The sequence below is a fragment of the Notamacropus eugenii genome, chromosome 1 (genome assembly GCF_028372415.1).
Source record: "Notamacropus eugenii isolate mMacEug1 chromosome 1, mMacEug1.pri_v2, whole genome shotgun sequence".
NCBI classification, from domain to species: domain Eukaryota; kingdom Metazoa; phylum Chordata; class Mammalia; order Diprotodontia; family Macropodidae; genus Notamacropus; species Notamacropus eugenii.
Window position 1 is genome coordinate 717,080,144 of NC_092872.1, and position 18,635 is coordinate 717,098,778.

Genomic DNA, 18,635 nt, shown 5'->3' on the forward strand with positions numbered 1-18,635 from the left:
ACAGCATCTTAGAGTACATCCTCCTTTACCCCCTGTATTTTGTTTAGTCCTTTTCAGTTGTATGACCTCATGGAGTATCCAAAGATGCTGGAGTGGTTTGCCATTTCCTTCTCCAACTCATTTTACAGATGAGAAAACTAAGGCAAACAGGTAAGGGTGAAGTGACTTACTCAGGGTCATATAACCAGGAAGTGTCTGAGGCTGAATTTGGAAGATGAGTCTACCTGACTCCAGGCCTGGTGCTCCATCCACTGCACCACCTAGCTACATGCCAACAACCCTTCTCTATAGCTCAGCAAAAACTAATGCTCAGAGTAGGGTATAGGACAGGTAGTAAGCAAAGGTTTGAGCCTGGGGGCCTCTCCTGATTTCAAGTGATAAATCAAGTTTTAGATTTCTATTCCAGTACAACTCATATGATTTCATGGGGTGTCAAAATAGCGGTCACAGATGCTAGGAGTTGAAGCTTTTTGCTACTTGGGCACTCTAAGGAAATGATCCCAATTCCAAATCACTGGCACCCTTAGAATGATACCTTTCTTTGGTGGGTGACAGCAGGTTTTGTTTCATGCTTGTCATCAATCTAACAGATGGGCCTTTTGTGTCCAAGCGGAAAAACTTCCCAACCATTGGAGCCGGGCAAAAGTAGAATGAAAGTGCCTTGGCAGGAGTGGGAATAGACTCTCCTTTCCTAGAGAGAATTCACACAAAGAACAGATGACTATGGGAGGGTATTTGGGGTTCAGTTCAACTAGGATTTTGAAGTGCAACCCTGAGATGGTGATTTTAGAGTTCTGGGTGAAACTTTGGTGTCCATTTCATAATCTATCAGTTCCTACCATGAAAGTCATGAAGATTTAAAGAAAAATTCTTTTAATCTGATGGCTCCCACTTCTGAGGGAGAAAATGTTGAAACTCTTAAGTGCAATATATAGAAATACAAACTAAAAATAAAACGTTGAAATGGGAGCTGGAGAAGTTAGGATTGTATTGTTTGTGCTAGTGGCAAAGACAAAAGGGGAAGAGATAGGTTTGGGTCTTGGTGTTTTAGGTAGTTGTGTACAAACTGCAAAGACTAATACATTCCTCTGGGACAATTGATTTCTCTGGGATTTGGAGATGAAAAAAAAAGCCCAGAGCGTACAGATATGTTAGTTTTTCAGTAACCCTGCATTGAGAATTGTCAGAAGGAGACAAGGACAGGAATGTCAAGAAGGACAAGCTATCCTTATTTGCCAAGTCTTAAGAAATTCCATTGTTATGCATCAGTGTAACTGCCCTTCCTGAAGTAAACAGGGATACTGCAGGGAAGGCAAAACACTTAGTCATAGCAATTTAGGATATCTGTAGTTCTAGTCTTCTTAAGCAGTAGCTAGGACAGACAGAATGTATAGACTTTGTAGCCTACAATGCTGAGTTTTGCCTTGCTTGGAGAGCTATCCAAAAATATGAATGGGATTCTTTGAGGAAGTAGTCGATACCCTCCAAATAGAGGTTTTCAAGGTCTACATACCCACTTCTGTGGTATATAGAGGGGATTCTTGGTCATGTTTGGTTTCAATTGAGTAGCTTCTGAGGTTCTTCCAAATTAATCAGATTCCAAGAGGAGTTATGGGTTGGTAGGTCCCTGTCATTAAGTGTTTCATGTTTTTGGTCTCCCCAAAGCCAGTAAAATTATTGTAAAGTAGAAGACAGAAACCCCTTTCCCATGGATTTTGAAGTCTGCTGATAGTTAAGATTTATGATCAGACTCTTATCGCAAACAGAGATAAGTATTTGTAAAACTTTCACATTTGTAAAAACAACTTTGAGTCCATGAAAATTTTGCCAAAGTTAATGATCAGCATGACATTTGGTGGAATCTTGGAAGTCATGTCCAACTTTGACCCTTGGCATCTTACCTGAGGGTGAGAGAGCCTACTATATCCCAAGGCTCTTAGGCTTTTAGAAATCCCTGACTATTGGGTAATGTTTCATTCCATTCAGTTGAAATCTTCCTCTGCACCAAGCCTTAAGACTTTATTAATTTTATCTTGTTAGATTTGGCTCGGTCTATACACGAACCTTTTGCCAATCTAGTGAGGCCTATAGCCCCCTCTCAATATCAAATACATAAAATATAGTGAATTATTTTTTAAAATTATTTTGTTTTCAGTTTTCTACAATCACTTCCATATATCTTAGATTTTTGCCCCCTCCCTCCTCTTTCTCCCTCATCCCTGCTCCCTCCCCAAGATGGCATGCAATCTTATATAGGTTCTACACATACATTCTTTTTAAATACATTTTCACCTTAGTCGTGTTGCACAGAAGAATTAAAATGAATGGGAGAAACCATAAAACAAAACATAACACAAGAGAAAACAGTCTGCTTCATTCTGTGATCCAATTCCATAGTTCTTTCTCTGGACGTGAAAAGCATTTTGCCTAAGAGTCCATTGGGAATTTTTTAGGTCCTTGCATTGCTGTGAAGGGCCTGATCTACCAGAAAAATTCATTGCACACTGTGGTTGTTGCTGTGTACAAAGTTCTGGTTCTGCTCCTTTCACTCAGCATCAGTTTATAAAAGTCCTTCCAGGCCTCTCTGAAGTCTTCCTGTTCATTTCTTACAGCACAATAGTATTCCATTACATTCATATACCATAACTTATTCAGCCAGTCCCCAAATGATGGGCATCCCCTTGATTTCCAGTTTTTGGCCACCACGAAGAGCTGCTATAAATATTTTTGTACTTGTGGGACCCTTTCCCATTTTTATGGTCTCTTTGAGAAATGTAGAGAATTATTAAGGAAGTTAATTATACTGGAATACAGTTATCAAATTATTGAAAAAACAAACAAATTCACACACTCTGGATTAAAAACCTCTCTACTAAAGCAACCAGGTTTTTGGTACCCTGAGACAAAGGGCAGTAAACACACTGGAGCAGAAGCAGTGACCAGTATGGTACAGGCCTAGTGTGGTCTTGTTCTTACAATTAGCTGTGTTGGAAGAATGTTAGCCTTCTCAGGAGGTGGAGGGGCAAGGCCTCCCAGGTAACGAAGAGTTTCATTTGGATTTCTGTTTATGGGAGAAGAGAATATAAAACAGAAATGGGAAAATGGATAGGAGAATGGGCCCCGGATAATACCTGGAAAGACTGGGAGGTCAGATGGGAAGGGATATTAACATAGAAATCTTTCACTAATAGTTTATTTTCGGTCAGCAAGATGCGTGACTTTTTTTTGTGGTAGCATATGAGAGTAGTAGATAGACCAAATTAACCCAGAAGCCTGTCCCATCTCCCCTGGCGTATGACTACCAGCATCCTTTACCCCAGACTGTGGCTGTGCTCACCTCAGCAGGTGTCATTGCTTGTCGGTCAAGGCTGTTGCTTTGATCAGTTCCTCCCTGCCAGCCCCAGGTACTGGTAGAGGGGGCCAGGCAAGGCTCCCTATGAAAGGTCAGCCACTGTGGCAGCAGACCATCCTGCATCATCTGGGCCACGTACAAAGCTGGGTACTGTTCAACTTGTTGCTGTAATAACGACAAATTACTCCCCAGCTAGAGAACATAAAAAGGCCTTCTGTGTACTGAATAACCTTTGCTGAGAATCCAGCTAAGTGTTGGTCAGAACACATAATTAGAGCTTTAACCATGCTCTGCTTTGGGGCTTCAGTTCTTGATCACATGCCTTCTTTGTGCTTGTGAGAAGTGGCTGATTGACTAAGGGTCACCTTTTTGTGATCTTGGTGATTAGGACTGGGTTAAACCAATTGTTTTATGCTTGGGTTAAAAAAAAAAACAAAACACAGCACCCTTCTACTTCCAAACTTCTGCAAAGGTAAGGAATTACTTAAAGGAGACAGTGTTTCCTAAACAACTACTGCTCTGTCCTCTCCAGCCCCTACTCATTCAATAAATACCCCTTTTACAGTTTACCAATCAACTCCTCAACTCCTTGAGGAAAAAGTGTGGTACAAACATTTCCCCTCCCTGTGCAGCTTCAAGGTTTAACTTTTATTATAAGTGGCAGAGGTGAGCGTCAGATCTTCCTGGTCCACGACTCTCTGACAGTCTCAGGGACTTCCAATTTTGCCCTCTCTGGGACCTCAGTTCTGTGTATATCCTCTACAGGAGAGCGCCAGTAGAGGCTAGGCAGGACTAAAGAGACAAAACGATACTGAGGGACCTGCCTCATTCACTCAGAGATGGATCTAGTTAACGTAGGTATTTGAGCCTCCCTTCATGATCTGGTAACATGCCAAACACCTTCAGTGTCTCAGCCTAGCATAGTGTGTAGATGTGGCCCTGTCCTTGGCTTTTTCCCATCCCACAGACTGGAAGGCTGTTGTCCAGCAGATAGAGAGAAACAGTCCCCGGGTTGGTGCAATATTTGACAGGCTTGGAAAGTCCCAACCCCTGACTAAAAATATCTTATTCCATATGTAGTGCCTGAAGTTTCTTCTTTTGGGAAAAAAAAATCTGTTTTAGTTGGATTAAGTCATGTAAACTGGGAGGGTCAAGAAATGAATCCTTATTTTAAAATCCTAATTTTAAAAAGCTCACCTCTGATGATCGTGGGCAGGATGTCCAACAGTAAGGGTGAATGCATGGGACAGATCACAGATGAGATGTTAAAAGGGGGAGAGTGATACTATGAAGTTTCTTGTACATAATTTTTCCCCCAAGAAGTAATGATGCATTCCAGATGACTTAAGTCATCTCTGTGAGAGTTCATAGAACTTTACACTGAGGAAGAACTTGGAAGAGTTTGCCCAAACTGGTTTCCCAGGCCCCTTTTCATCACTATTTTATCACCTTAGCTAGGCTCATACACAGTAGCTTCTTCTACTAACTCCATCCTGCTTTCTCTCTTCTCTCTGTCTCCCAAGCTCTGCCAACTTCTAATTGGAATCTTGATCCCTGGACTGAGGGACATTAAAGCAAGAGATCGGGAAAAGGGAAATGAGATGCGTATAGCACCAGGTGATGTAGAATGTTAGGGTGGGAACACTGTTAGGCATAAGTACTGAGCTCACTGTGGGCACAGCATGGCCCACTCAGTCATTAGAGGACTGAGTAGTTGGCTCCCTGCATTCTCAGCCTTGCCTACTGAGCAGTCTTTAGATTAAAAACTCCTTATGGGCAGGGACTGTTTTTTGCTTCTTTTTGTCTGATACATACTAGGTACTTCATAAACATTTATTGATTGATTTTATATTACAACTTGTGCATGAGTCATATACTCTTGGTAGGCTATAAGCTCCTGGAGTGAAGGGATTAGTCCTTAACCAAACTTAGTATCTCTTATTTTAAAAGCCTTTCTTTCACTCACAAGGCATTTTTACTCAATAGCTAATGTTTAGGGAAGGGAGGGGAGAGGAAGAAGACCCAAAGACTAGATTTGGTATTAGTAGAGGAATATAATACCTAGATAACAATTGTAATTGCAGAATTAAAAGAAGTATTACATGAGGTCCTTGTCAATGCTGGAAAGCAGGGAAAGGTTCAAAGGGATGGTGACATATGAATTTGATTTTAAAGGAAAAATGGGGAAGAATTCAGCAATGACTCAAGTCACCAGGGCATGAGAACAATAGGATTTTGCATAGGAGGTAATTAGAACGGACAGGAGAGGGGCTGTCCGTTTATGAAATGCCTACTATGTGCCAGGCATTGAGCTAAGTGCTTTACAGATATGATCACATTTGATAATAAGTGACACATGTTGCATGGCCTTGAACGCCAAGCTGAGGAAGTAGAATTTGACTCAATAAACAACGAAGAGTCAGTGACAATTTTTTAGAGCAGAGACATAATCACTCCTAGCAGGCAAAAGAAGGGATGAATTAGAGTGTGGCATCAGAAGACTAGTAAAGGTGTTATTTAGAGCTGGAAGTATCCTTGGAGGTCCCCTGGTCCAATTCTAATTTTACTGGTGGCTTTTCCAAGGCCACCTCTATGACCTTGGGTAGAAGTCAGAATTCAAACCCAAAACTTGTTGGCAGCAAATCTAATGTAGTCGTTCGTGCTAAATCACATGTCCTTTCCAAGTAGGAGATAATGAATGATCCCCTGACTGGGCTTAGCCTGCTTATCTTCTTGCCTTACCATTCATTCCCCGATCCTTTCCACCTCTTATCCCAGGAAGAGAAATCAAATTAACAGGACCATTGTTTCTGGAAAGGGCAGCTGCTGGCTTCTGGTGACTTCTCAGACCAAACCCCCCTTCCCCAGTCCTCATTCCCCTCTAGGTGTTATCTCCTCTATTGGAATGCAATACTCTTTTTTTTTTTTCCAGTTTTCAATTTTTTTTTTAGTTTTCAACATTCATTTCCATAAATTTTAAATTTTCTCCCCCTCTCTCTTCCCTCCCTCCCTAAAACAACATGCAATCTGATATGTACTCTACACATACATTCCCATTAAATGAATTTTCATATTAGTCATGTTACGTAGAAGAATTATAACAAATAGAAGAAACCTTGGGAAAGAAAAAAAGATAAAACAAAAGACAAAAAAGAAAATAGTCTGCTTTGTTCTGCATTCTGACACTATAGCTTTTTTTCTGGATGTGGATGGCATTTACCATCCTTTGGAATTCTTTTGCTGAGAAGTCTATCAAAATCAGTCATCTCACACTGTGGCTGTTTCTGTGAACAATGGTCTCCTGCTTCTGCTCACTTCACTCAGCATCAGTTCATATTGGTCTTTCCAGGATTTTCTGAAGTTTGCCTGTTCATCATTTCTTATAGCACAATAGTATTCCGTCACAGAATGTAATGTTTTTGAGGGCAGTCACTGCCTCATTTTTGTATTGGTGCCTCTACTTTTAGTTCAGTGCCTGTTTCCTTTTCATTCATTTGTTGAAAAGCCCTGGAAGGAATGTGAACACAGAAATAGAAAGGAAGAGACTGGTTTGATTTGAGAGATTGTATAAGTATATTGTATATTGTATAACCTATACGGAATTGCTTGCCTTCTCAATGAAGAGGGCTGGGGAGGGAGGAAAGGAGAGAATTTGGAACTCAAAGTTTAAAAACAAATGTTAAAAATTGTTGTTTACATGTAACTGGGGAAAAATTAAATACTAAATAAATTAAGAAAAAAAAAGATTGTGTAGTAAAATGGAGCAGACAATGTCCCCAAATTCTTTGATGAATTTGAAAAGCCTTTTATAATTCAAGAGGCTGGGGATGGAGTAGGAGTTGTTGATTATTTGTTTTGGATTCTTTGTGACCTCATTTGGGGTTTTATTAAGAGAGATACTGGAGTGGTTTGCCATTTCCTTCTCCAGCTCATTTTGCAGATGAGAAAACTGAGGAAAAAGTCCAGTGACTTGGTCAGGGTCACACTGCTAGTAAGTGAGGCTAGATTTGAACTCAGGTTGTCCTAATTCCAGGGCTAATGCTCTATCCACAGCTCCACTTAGCTTCCTGAGGATGGGAGTGAGGAGGGTAATTAGAGAAAGTTTTATCCTGTCCATTCTCTAAGTCCCCCTCTCCCCCCTTACCACACCCCCACCTATAGCCCAGGTTTTGAACTGTCAACCACCAAGGGGGCTGGCTCTTAGGACTTTTCCTATTTTTTGTTTTGAGTACTCCTTGCCCATTTTTCCATCTGGTCTGAGGAATGGGCCCCTCAGTCCTTATCAAGGTCTCTTTCTGCTATCTGCCTCAAGCAGCAGGCTGCCCACCCTACCCAGTGACATGGGGCCCTCACCACTCCTTCACTTCCCTAGAGTGTTGCTCTCCACTGTATGAGTCTATACTGAATGCAGATCCAATTGTACTGAGGAATAAAGTTTTGATGGTGGTAGTAGTAGTAGTAGTAGTGGTGTTAGTGTTAGTAGAAGTAGTAGTACTGATAGAGGTAGTTGTAATGGTGGTGGTGGTAGTAATAGGTAACATTTAGGTAGTGTACACAGTTCTCATTTAATTCATTTAACCACTGTAGCTGCTACTTGGCAAGACGTTTTTCTGTATAGACATTTTGGCAAGTCTGTCTTTATTTTACTTGTTGGGTATTTTTTCTTAGTTCTAGGCAGCTGGATGGTTTGGTGGTTAGAGCACTGGGCTTTGAGTCAGGAAGATCTGAGTTTCAATCTTGCCTCAGATGCCAACCAGATGTGATCCTGAGCAAGTTAATTTGTCTCTATCTGCCTTAGCTTCCTTATCTGTAAACTGGGGATTGTTGTAAGGATCAAACGAGATAAAAGTGCTAGATAAATATTAGCTACTTCCCTCCATCTTTCATTGCTTGACCATTTAGTGACAATTCAAGTCACTGTCATTTTTTATTATCTCACTACATCCTCATCACAGTCTTCTAAGGTACAGAGTACAAATATTATCACAATTTTACAGATTATGCCACTGAAGCCCTTTGCTCTCCTGTGAAGGGAAATGTATAAAACCTTGTCTATAGTCATACAGCAATATAGTGGGGAAAGCTGGGATTGAGGTTTAGGTCTCCCCCCTGACAACCCATGACTTTTTTATTAGATTATGTAGAGATAATTTTGTGTAATGTTAATTTATGAATATTTAATTTAGAGATTATTTTATTTACCTCCCAGGGATCTTTTTCCTATAATGAGATGTGTCACCAGGGACTACTGGTCTAGCCTGTCATCAGGGCATTGCCAGAGCCTTCTTAGAGTCAGGGAACAGAGGGCAGAGTCTGAAAACCCCCTGAAAAAGGCTTTCCTATAAGTAGCAGCTCCAACAATGTAGGAGACAAGTTACCACACTTGAACTTGAGGTCAGAAGACCTGGCTTCTCATCCTGGATCTGCAGCGAATTAGCTGGGGGACCAGAACATTGTCTGGTCCTCAGTTTTTTAATCTGTAAAATGGGGGAGTTGGGCCCATTGTAGGTTAACATTCATTCTGTGTCCAGCACCTCTTCTGCACCCTGCCTAGGTCTCCGGAGGTATGACAGCCTTGCCTTGCCTTCAGTGTAGCAGGGGGATATTTAACTGATTCAGGTAAAGAGATCCCAGTCACAGACTCCTAGGAATTTTAGAGGACCCCCATTATGCCCTCATTGTACAGAGGAAGGCCTGAAGACACTGTTTGCTGGTTGTTGAATTTAGCATTCTTTATTCCTTGGGACAGCCATTGGATAAGCCCCAAGCCCTTTGCTCTCCTGTGAAGAGAAATGTATAAAACCTGTGTATCCTTGGGTAATACATTTGTTTTTCTGTGTTGTTTGTCCTTCATTCTTAAAGAGGACAGTGACATACCCCACTGAATTGTAAGCCCCATGAAGACAGGGGCTGTGAACCTCTCCAAGCACTTATATGTGTGTATGTATATGTATATATGTGGATATATATATATATGTGTATATGTTTGTTTGTGTATATATGTGTATACGTATATATGTATACACACACACACACACCAGAATTGGAGAGGAAGAACCCCACCAGAAAGAAAATACCCTTTAGAGGCTGATGAATGTCTTGAACCTTGTGAGGCTGACTCCTAGGCCAGGGGAGTCCAGAGAAGGTCAAAATCAGGGGAAACTGGAGAAAGGTCATAGAGGTAGAGGAGAGAAGGAGAGGGCAGATTCACCGCTCAGTAGTGAAACAGCCTCTGCTTTGTCTCTCTAGTCCTGGTTATGTCTCCCTGGTGTGTTGTCCTAAAACCACATTGCAGTGCTAGGGGAAAAAAAAACCTACTCTGACTGTCTTCAATGTCCTCATTCCCTAAGAGCTCACTCTCAATTGCAAACATTTGCTTCAGGGTCACAGGAAAAACTGATGTGGACAGGAGTTCCTTAAATTTGACCAGTAATGGTATCCAAATTGGCTTTTTTTTTTTTTAAAGCAATTTAGGAATCTTAGAAGCAGGATTTAGAGCTGCAAGGGACACTGGTGATCATTTATACAGGGATGCTTAAGCTTTGTGTGAAACTTACAGATCCTTCTTAGAAAAAAATACTTATAAATAATTGAAAGAAATGATAAATTTCAGTTAGAAGTGAGTGAAACTGATGATGTCATTCTTTTCCCCATCCAGGTTCACAGACCCCTCACCCATCAAAGCTATGAGTTAGTTTCCTGGGTTAAGAACTGCTGATTTAGTTCAACCCTCATTATGTTTTACACATGAGGAAACTGAGGAGGCTTGGAGAGGTCAGGCAATTTGTAAGGGAGGTCATCTTTTGTTCTCTGGCAAGTTTGCTCAAGCTGGGGAGCACAAGGGGAGCTGGAATGAGCCCCTTGATCTGGTTCTGTGCAGATTTCCCTGCTTCAGACTGGTCCTGGCTGCAAATCTCTGCTGCTTGCCCCAGCCTGTCCCACATCCGTTGTTGACTGTCCCAGGAGCAGCCCCTGCCCAGGCCTGATCCCTCTGGCCAGGCTTAATCCTTCATGAAAGCCAATCCTCGGCCAACCTCATCCTTTTTCTCTGCTGATCACAGCCAACCCTGGCCCCTGCCTCTGTCACCACCTCCTCACAGAGCTCCATGTGTCTTTAGCTTAACAGTGGAGCTCCTGCCAATACCCAGCCCTTTCCTCCGCTGCCAATCCCCCCACCCCCAGTCCATCTGCTGCCAAGGCTAATGCCACCCCCTGAGGCTTGGCGTGCTTCTGGGAATTCAGCCTCAGGACACCCAAGATCTAGAAAAACAGACCAAGAGCTCTGGGGGAAAAAGGCAAACTTCTCCAGAGAACAACTAGTTAGAGGAAAATTGTATGCTAAGGGGCAGGGTAAAGGTGCTCAGACCTTTCCCAAGCTCCCCTACCCAAACATGCCTACCCTACATGCCTTCTGGCTGTGATTTCTTTCCATCTACCACACCTGATGCAGACCCTCATTATCTCACACTTGGACTATTGCCAAACTCTATTCTGCCCTCTATTCTGATGTCAAAGTGATCTATCTGACCATGTCACACCGTACAGCACTTCCTCTGCCCCCCCAGTAAGCTCTGGGGGCTCCCTATCACCTCTTGGATCAAATATACAGCCTTCCACTTGGCATTTAAAGCCCTTCACAACCTAGTTCTCTCACCCCACCACTTTACAATCTTCTTAGATCTTACATGCCTTCAGGGTTCTCTGCGGGCTGTAACATCTGCCTCTTTGCTATTTTCCCAAAAAGATCCTCTAGCCCTCAGCTCCAGGCCTTTGCTCTGGCTCCCCATGCCCTCCTCATCTCTACTTCCTGCCTTCTCTTGTTGTTTGGTTGTGTCTGACTCTCTGTGACCCCATTTGGAGTTTTCTTGGCAGAGATACTGGAGTGGTTTGTCATTTCCTGCTCCAGTTCATTTGACAGATGAGGAAGCGGAAGTAAACAGGGGTAAGTGACTTGCCCAGGGTCACATAGTTAAGTAAGTGTCTGAGGGCAGATTTGAACTCAGGGAGTTGAATCTTCCTGACTTCAGGTGCAACGCTCTATCCACTGTGCCACCTAGCACATAGTAGGTGCTTATTGACTGAGTAGGACCTTGAAGGTCAAGGAAGTAACCACTAACTAGTTGTTAATTCAGGGACCTTGAAAAGTTCCCCTTTCCTCAACTTATTCATTCAAGAAATTGTGATGATCCACCTACTTTGTGAAAGGTATTATCAGTAGATAGAATAAGATAGTCTCTATCTTCTAAGGAACTGATAGCCTAATAAGGAGACACAGAATTATTTGTTTAGTGCCAGCTAGGAACTTTTTGCACACAAATGACTAATACAATGCAAAATTAGAAAGGATAGTAAGATACAAAGGTCTAAAGATCACTTTAAGTCTGGGGGAAATCTGAATGTCAAGGTCTGGAATCAGGAAGACCTGAATTCCAATCCAGCCTCAGATACTTACTAGCTGTATGACCTGGGGCAAGTTACTTCACTTTATTTGCCTCAGTTTCCTCATCTGTAAAATATGCAGGAGAAGGAAATGGCAAACCACTCCAGTATCTCTGCCAAGAAAACCCCACAAAAGAGGTCATAAGAGTTGGACATCACTGAATATGACTAACCAACAATAACCTGAAGATTCATCAGGCATCAGAAAGGGGAATTGTGAGAGCAATGAGGGCTTTACAGACAAAAGGAATTGTATGAACAGAGACAAGAATACATGTGCCCTGCTGGATAAATAGTCTAAATTAGTTGGAGGAGAGGCTATCTGAAGGTGACTTCTCTGATAAGGCTGGGACCCAAAGGGTAATTGAAGGCTTAATTTGTTGGAGGTCCCTATGAAAACACAAATATGTACCTGGGAAAGTGTTTTAGGAATCTTGAAATGCCAGATCCATGTAAGGGAGCGTTCTTGACTATGACTTGACTGGATGGAGCAGCACTTCATCCCTCAGTTTCCTCATCTGTAAAATCAGGGGTTTGACAAAAGGTCCACAATATCAAGGAAATTAATAAAAAGAAATGCAAGGAAATGTGGCCTAGCCATACCAGATCTTAAATTATATCATGAAGCAGCAATCATCAAAACTACTTGGTACTGGCTAAAGAAAAGAGTGGTCAATCAGTGGAATAGGTTAGGTACACAAGACACAACAGATAATGACTGTCATGATCTACTGTTTGATAAACCCAAAGACTCAAGCTTCTGGGATAAGAACTCACGATTTAACAAAAACTGCTGGGAAAACTGGAAAATAGTATGGCAGAAACTAGGCACAGACCAACATCTTACACTGTATGCCAAAGTAAAGTCAAAATGGGGACATGATTTAGATATAAAGGCTGATACTAAGGAATAGTTTACTTGTCAGATTTACAGAGAGTGAAAGAATTTATGACCAAACAAAAGAGAGAAAACATTATGAAATGCAAAATGTATAATTTTGATTACATTAAATTGGAAAATTTTTGCACAAAGTCAATGCAACTAAGATTAGAAGGGAAGCAAAAAGCTGGGAAACAATTTTTACAGTCAGTGTCTCTGATAAAGGCCTCATTTCTAAAATATGTAGAAAACTGAGTCAAATTTACAAGAATGCAAATCATTCCCCACTTGGAAAATGGTCAAAGGATATGAACAGCCAATTTACAGAGGAAGAAATTAAAGCTAACTATAGTCATTTAAAAATACTCTAAATCACTATCAATTAGAGAAATGCAAATCAAAACAACTCTGAGGTACCACATCACACCTATTGGCTAACATGATAAAACAGAAAAATGACAAATGTTGGAGAAGATGCGGGAAAATTGGAACACTAATGTATTGTTGGTGGAGTTGTGAACTTATCCAACCATTCTGGAGAGCCATTTAGAACTACTCCTAAAAGGCTTACAGCAACCTTTGATCCAGAAATTCCACTTCTAGGTCTGTATCCTTAAGAGATCAAAAAAAAAAAAATGTGAAAAAGATCCCCATGTACAAAAATATTATAGCAGCTCTTTTTGTGGTGGCCAAGAATTGGAAATTGAAGGGATGCTCATCAATTGAGGAATGGCTGAATAAGTTGTGGTATATGAATGTAATGGAATACTATTGTGCTATAAGAAATGATGAGCAGGCAAACTTCAGAAAAACCTGAAAAGACTTACATGAACTGATGCTGAGCAGAACCAGGAGAAGATTGTTCACAGTAACAGTCACAGTTATGACTGATTTTGATAGACTTAGCTCTTCTCAGTAATGTAAGGATCTAAGACAATTCCAAAAGACTAATGATGGAAAATGCTGTCTGCATCCAGAGAAAGAACTTTGGAATCTAAATGCAGATCAAAGCACAGTATTTGTTCTCCTTTTGTTACTTCTTTCTCATGGTTCCTCCCATTGGTTCTAATTTTCTTTTACGTCATGACTAATGTGAAAATATGTTTAACATGAATGTATATGTAAAGCCTATATCAGATTGCACACTGTCTTGGGGAGAGGAGAGTGGAGGGAAGGGGAGAAAATTTAGAACTCATAATCTTATGGAAGTGAATGTTGAACACTAAATAAAAAATGAATTAATTTTAAAAATGAAAAGAAAAAAGAAAAGCATAAAAAAATCAGGGGTTTGAATCTCAGGTTTGAATCTTCTTGCACCTGAAGGAGCACCTTTCCCCTAAAGAAGATTGTCCCTAATGGCTGACCCTTGAACCTTTGTTCCTAGTTCTTATATGTGTGAACAAAACAATAAATCTAAATTTGTCTTCCTGTGATAGCGACTGAAAAGATTTGAAGATTGTTCTCTTTTCCCTCCTCAGTCTTATCTTCTCTTCAGTCTTATCTTCTCTCTGTTCTTATCTGAATATTCCCAGTTCCTCCTACTGATCCTTGTAATGCCTGACTCTTCAGCAACATGATTATTCCCTTCTAGTCATCCTCCAGCTAGGTGTGGCATCCTGGCTAGGGTGTGGAAATCATGAAAAGCTGAGCTTGAATTCCGTCTCTGACATGCAAATCATTTAATTTCTCTCTGCCTCAGTTTTTGCATCTGTATAATAATAAAGCATTTATTTAGTGCTTTAGGATGCTTTATAAATATTATCTCATCTTTTTTCCCTTTCACAACAACCTGAGGAAGTAGCTGCTAGGTTTATCCTCATTTTGTGGATGAGAAAACTGAGGTAGAGAGAGATTAGGGTTAGGATTAGCACCTACCTCCCAGAGTTGTGGTAAAAATAAGATCATCCTGCTCTATCAAGATGAGTCTATGATCATTCAGCAAAGTGGATCCCATATTCCTGAATCATCTGAAGATAATGATCATTTAAATATGGGATATGAGAGTTGGAGGAAGTCCTTAGAGGTCTAATCCAATTCATGTCCTCTATTACATGGGGACAGCTAGGTGGTACCCATCCTGGAGTCAGGAAGACTCATCTTCTTGAATTTAAATCTGGTCTCAGACACTGGGAAAGTTACTGAACCCTGTTTGCCCCAGTTTCCTCATCTGTAAAATGAGCTGGAGAAGGAAATGGTGAATCACTCTAGTATCTTTGCCAAGAAAATCCAATTGAAGTCATAGAAAGTCAGACACTTCTGAAAAAAAATGATGGAACAATCATGACCTTCCAGATAAGTGGTCATCCTTGAAGACCTCTTGTGATGGCAAGCTCACTACCACTAGAGGCAGTCCATCCCGCTTTTGGACAGATGGAATTGTTAGGAAATTTTTCTTTATGTTGAGCCGAATTCTGCCACTTTGCAATTTCTTCCCATTGTTCCTAGTTTTCCTGCCATGGCTGAGAAAAACAGTTCTAATCCCTGTTCCACACAATGGTTTTTCAAATACTTTAGGCAGCCATTATTTTTTTTGCCTGTTTTCTAAAAGAGGACTAAACTCATTCAAGAAGCACTTTGTGAGGAGTGGGGAGAGGGAAGAGAAGGGGCATTTCTAGTTGTCTTGATCTATATCTGGTCACTGGCCTCAGATGACCCTGGAGGACAAAGTGAGGCTGGTGTCCTTGCACAGCCCTGCTTCACTTAAATCCAATTCACTTGCATGTCATGGCATCACCTCCCTGCTGTCGTGGTCCTCTTTGAGAATGAAGGACAAACAACCTTAACTTTATGGGAATCACTGTGCTAGGTGATGAGTATATGTAGACAAAAGCAAAACAATCCCTCCCCTCAGGGGCTTCCATTGTATCCATATAGACCGAAAAGTAAATTCAGGGGCCCCTCGACTGATTCTTTTCTGGCATGGCTGTCCTGGGATATAATATACGTCTCCAGAGTCTTCCTTCCAATGGAGGCATTTCTGTTTGTCAATCTCCTTCCTAGGATGTGGTTCCCAGAACCGATCCCAATAATCAAAGGACAGTCTGCCCAGTACAGAGTGCCCTGACCCCCTCTGTGTAGGCTTTCTAATTATTTTATTGTAGCCAAAGGTGACACTGAGAATTTGCATGTCATCGTGGGATATTAGATTGGCTCTGGGAGTCAGGAAGAAATGAGTATCTACTGGCTGTCAGTGCCCGAGGTAATTAATTCTTAAGACTAATAAATCAGAGAGGATTTGAAAAGTCACATTAACTTTATTGCCTCCTACCATGTAGTTGACTCATAAAGAGCTTTTGGTCCACTCAGAGTTTCAGAGCTTTTTCTCATAAACTTGTCTATCCATAACTCTTCCATGCTAATTTTTCTTGAAAGTATTGCACTAAACATTTTGATGAATTAAATTTCATTGTATTGAATTCAGCTCCCTTCTAAACTCTCTAGAGTCCCATTTGTGCTTTCTGCTAGCTTGCCCTATCAGCTTCTTGTCATCTGCAATTTTTTTTTTTGAGGCAATGTGATTAAGTGACTTGCCCAGGGTCACATAGCTCCTAAGCTCTGATTTGAACTCAGGTACTCCTGACTTAAGGGCTGTTGAACAGAACAGTTAAAAGTCAGGCGATAAACATTTAATAAGCACCTACTATGTGCCAGGCACTGTGTTAAGAACTGGAGGAGTGTATTTGGGGAGATAACAAGCCAACAACTACAGAACAAATCAAAAGTTGAATTCTGTGGCACTTCACTGGAGATATTTTTGTTTTTCCTGAGCTGACACTGATGTAAGAATTTGATTTGCTTGATTTACGTATTTGTTACAAGGTTGCTGGTTTTCTTTCTCATGTTTCCTTTATATTGAGGATTGGGGTGGGATGGGATGGGAGTAAGGAAAATAATTTTTGTTTGTTTGTTAATTGAAAAAATGAAATGAAAGTCAAATTGACATGTATTAACAACTACTTTTTGGGTCCAGTACTGAACTGGACTAACTGTCCTATCATTCAGTTCATATTTTAAATAATCAGTTGACCAACCAATCAATGTTTATTAAGAGCCTACTATGCTCCAGTCACTATACTAAGTGCTGGGGATAGACAAAGAGGCAAAAGACAGTGACTGAGATCATTCAATTTAGAATGGGGAGGGACCTCTGAGATCACGAATTCAGTTTCCTCGTTTTGTTGATGTGGAGGCTGGAGGTGGCAAGTGTGGAGGATCTCGTCTGCAAAGTTAGTGTATGAAACAGAGTTTGTCACGTGTTTTGATGAAATCAGGCATAATTTTTCTCAGGCATTCCCCTTTTCTAGTCTAGTGACCTAGTTCAAATAAGATAGTCTGGCTTGCCTTAGGTCCCCAAACTAATTAATATAATTGCAATTATGTGGTTGTGATTGGATGTGCTAGAATTTTCATGCAAGGAACAAAAATCCAAGTGAGTTTCAGGAAAAAATTATTTTGGGGGTAGATTTCCCAGACTCCATTAATCTTGGACCCCACCCCCCCTCAGTTGGAGGGACTGAGAAAAGGCTACGTCCCATTATGGTGCCCCAACCTCAACTTTCTTTAGGCTGAAGATGAGAAAACAACTTTTTCTTTAAGAACTCTGCTCAATGCAATGACTAACCGTGACTCTAGATGATGAAGGGTGCTGCTTCCCTAGATTAATTACGGACTGCGGTAGTGCACTGGATAGAGTGATGGCTCTGGAGTCAGAGAGTCCTGAGTTCATGTCAGACCTCTATCTGCCTCAATTTCCTGAAGTGCAAAATGGGAGCAATAACAACACTCAACCCACACAATTATTGTGAGGGGCAAATTAGATCATATCTGTAAAGTGCTTGGCACATAGTAGGCACTTAATAGATGCTCGTTCCCTCCCTCCTCTTCCTGATCCTGACAGATAGGTTGGTAGACTCAAGGTGAAGAAAGAGTACATTTTCAGATACTGCCAATTTGTTTTGTTTGACTAGAGATACTTGTTAGAAGAGTTTGTTTTTTTCTTTTAAAAATGGTGGAGAGGGGAGGAGAACATGAAAGCATGGTGCCTGGCAAGAGGGAAATAGAAAGAAAAAAAGAAAAGGGGGTCATTGAAGCCTTTTTAAATGAATTCACAAAAGAGAACAGGAAGAAGACCAGAAGGAGACATAGACCAGCACGACAGTTTTGAAATCACATGTTGAGTTTATTAGGTACTTGTGTGATGGGAGTTTTGGAGCATGCCCAGATAGTCTAATATGTAGGCCCTGCTTCTGGGGAAAGGCAGCTTGGGTTTTCTATGATGTGGATGAGAATAGCCTCTTTTGATTGGCTGCATACCCAGAACAAAATGCTTCTTTAAAAATGGCAAGACTTGGCATCCAGTCAGTCTGTTCATAATAAATTCTTACTAAGTGCCTACTGTGTGCCAGGCATTGTGTTAAGTGCTGCAGATACAAAGAGAGGCAAAAGACAGTCCCTGCCCTCAAGGTGGCAACATACAAACATCTATGTACAAACAAGATACCTAGGAGATAAATAAGAATTAATCAACAGAGGGATGGCACTGGAATTCAAGGGGGAAGCTTCCTGCAGAAGATGAGGTTTTAGCTGGGACTCTGAGGAAGCCAGAGAAGCCAGAGGCAGAGAGGAAAAAGAAGAGAATTGCATGAGGGACAGTCAGTGAAAATATCTGGAGTCAGGAAATGGAGGGGTCCTCCACCCTACCCCCACTTCAGTAGTGTAGAAAGAAAACTCAAGGAGGAATGAAGGGACTTGGTTTCAAGAGTCAGTGGATCTTGATTCCAGACCTGGCAGAAATTAGCTGTGTGACCTTGAGCATCAGTTTCCTTATCTGTAAAATGAGGACATTGGGCTAGCTGATCTATAAAGTTCCTTGAAGCTCTAACACTCCATTCCTCTGTGTTCCAAAATGGTAGCCCTTCAGCAATCAAAACTCCCATGCCTTGATTTCAGATAGTTGGAGACGAG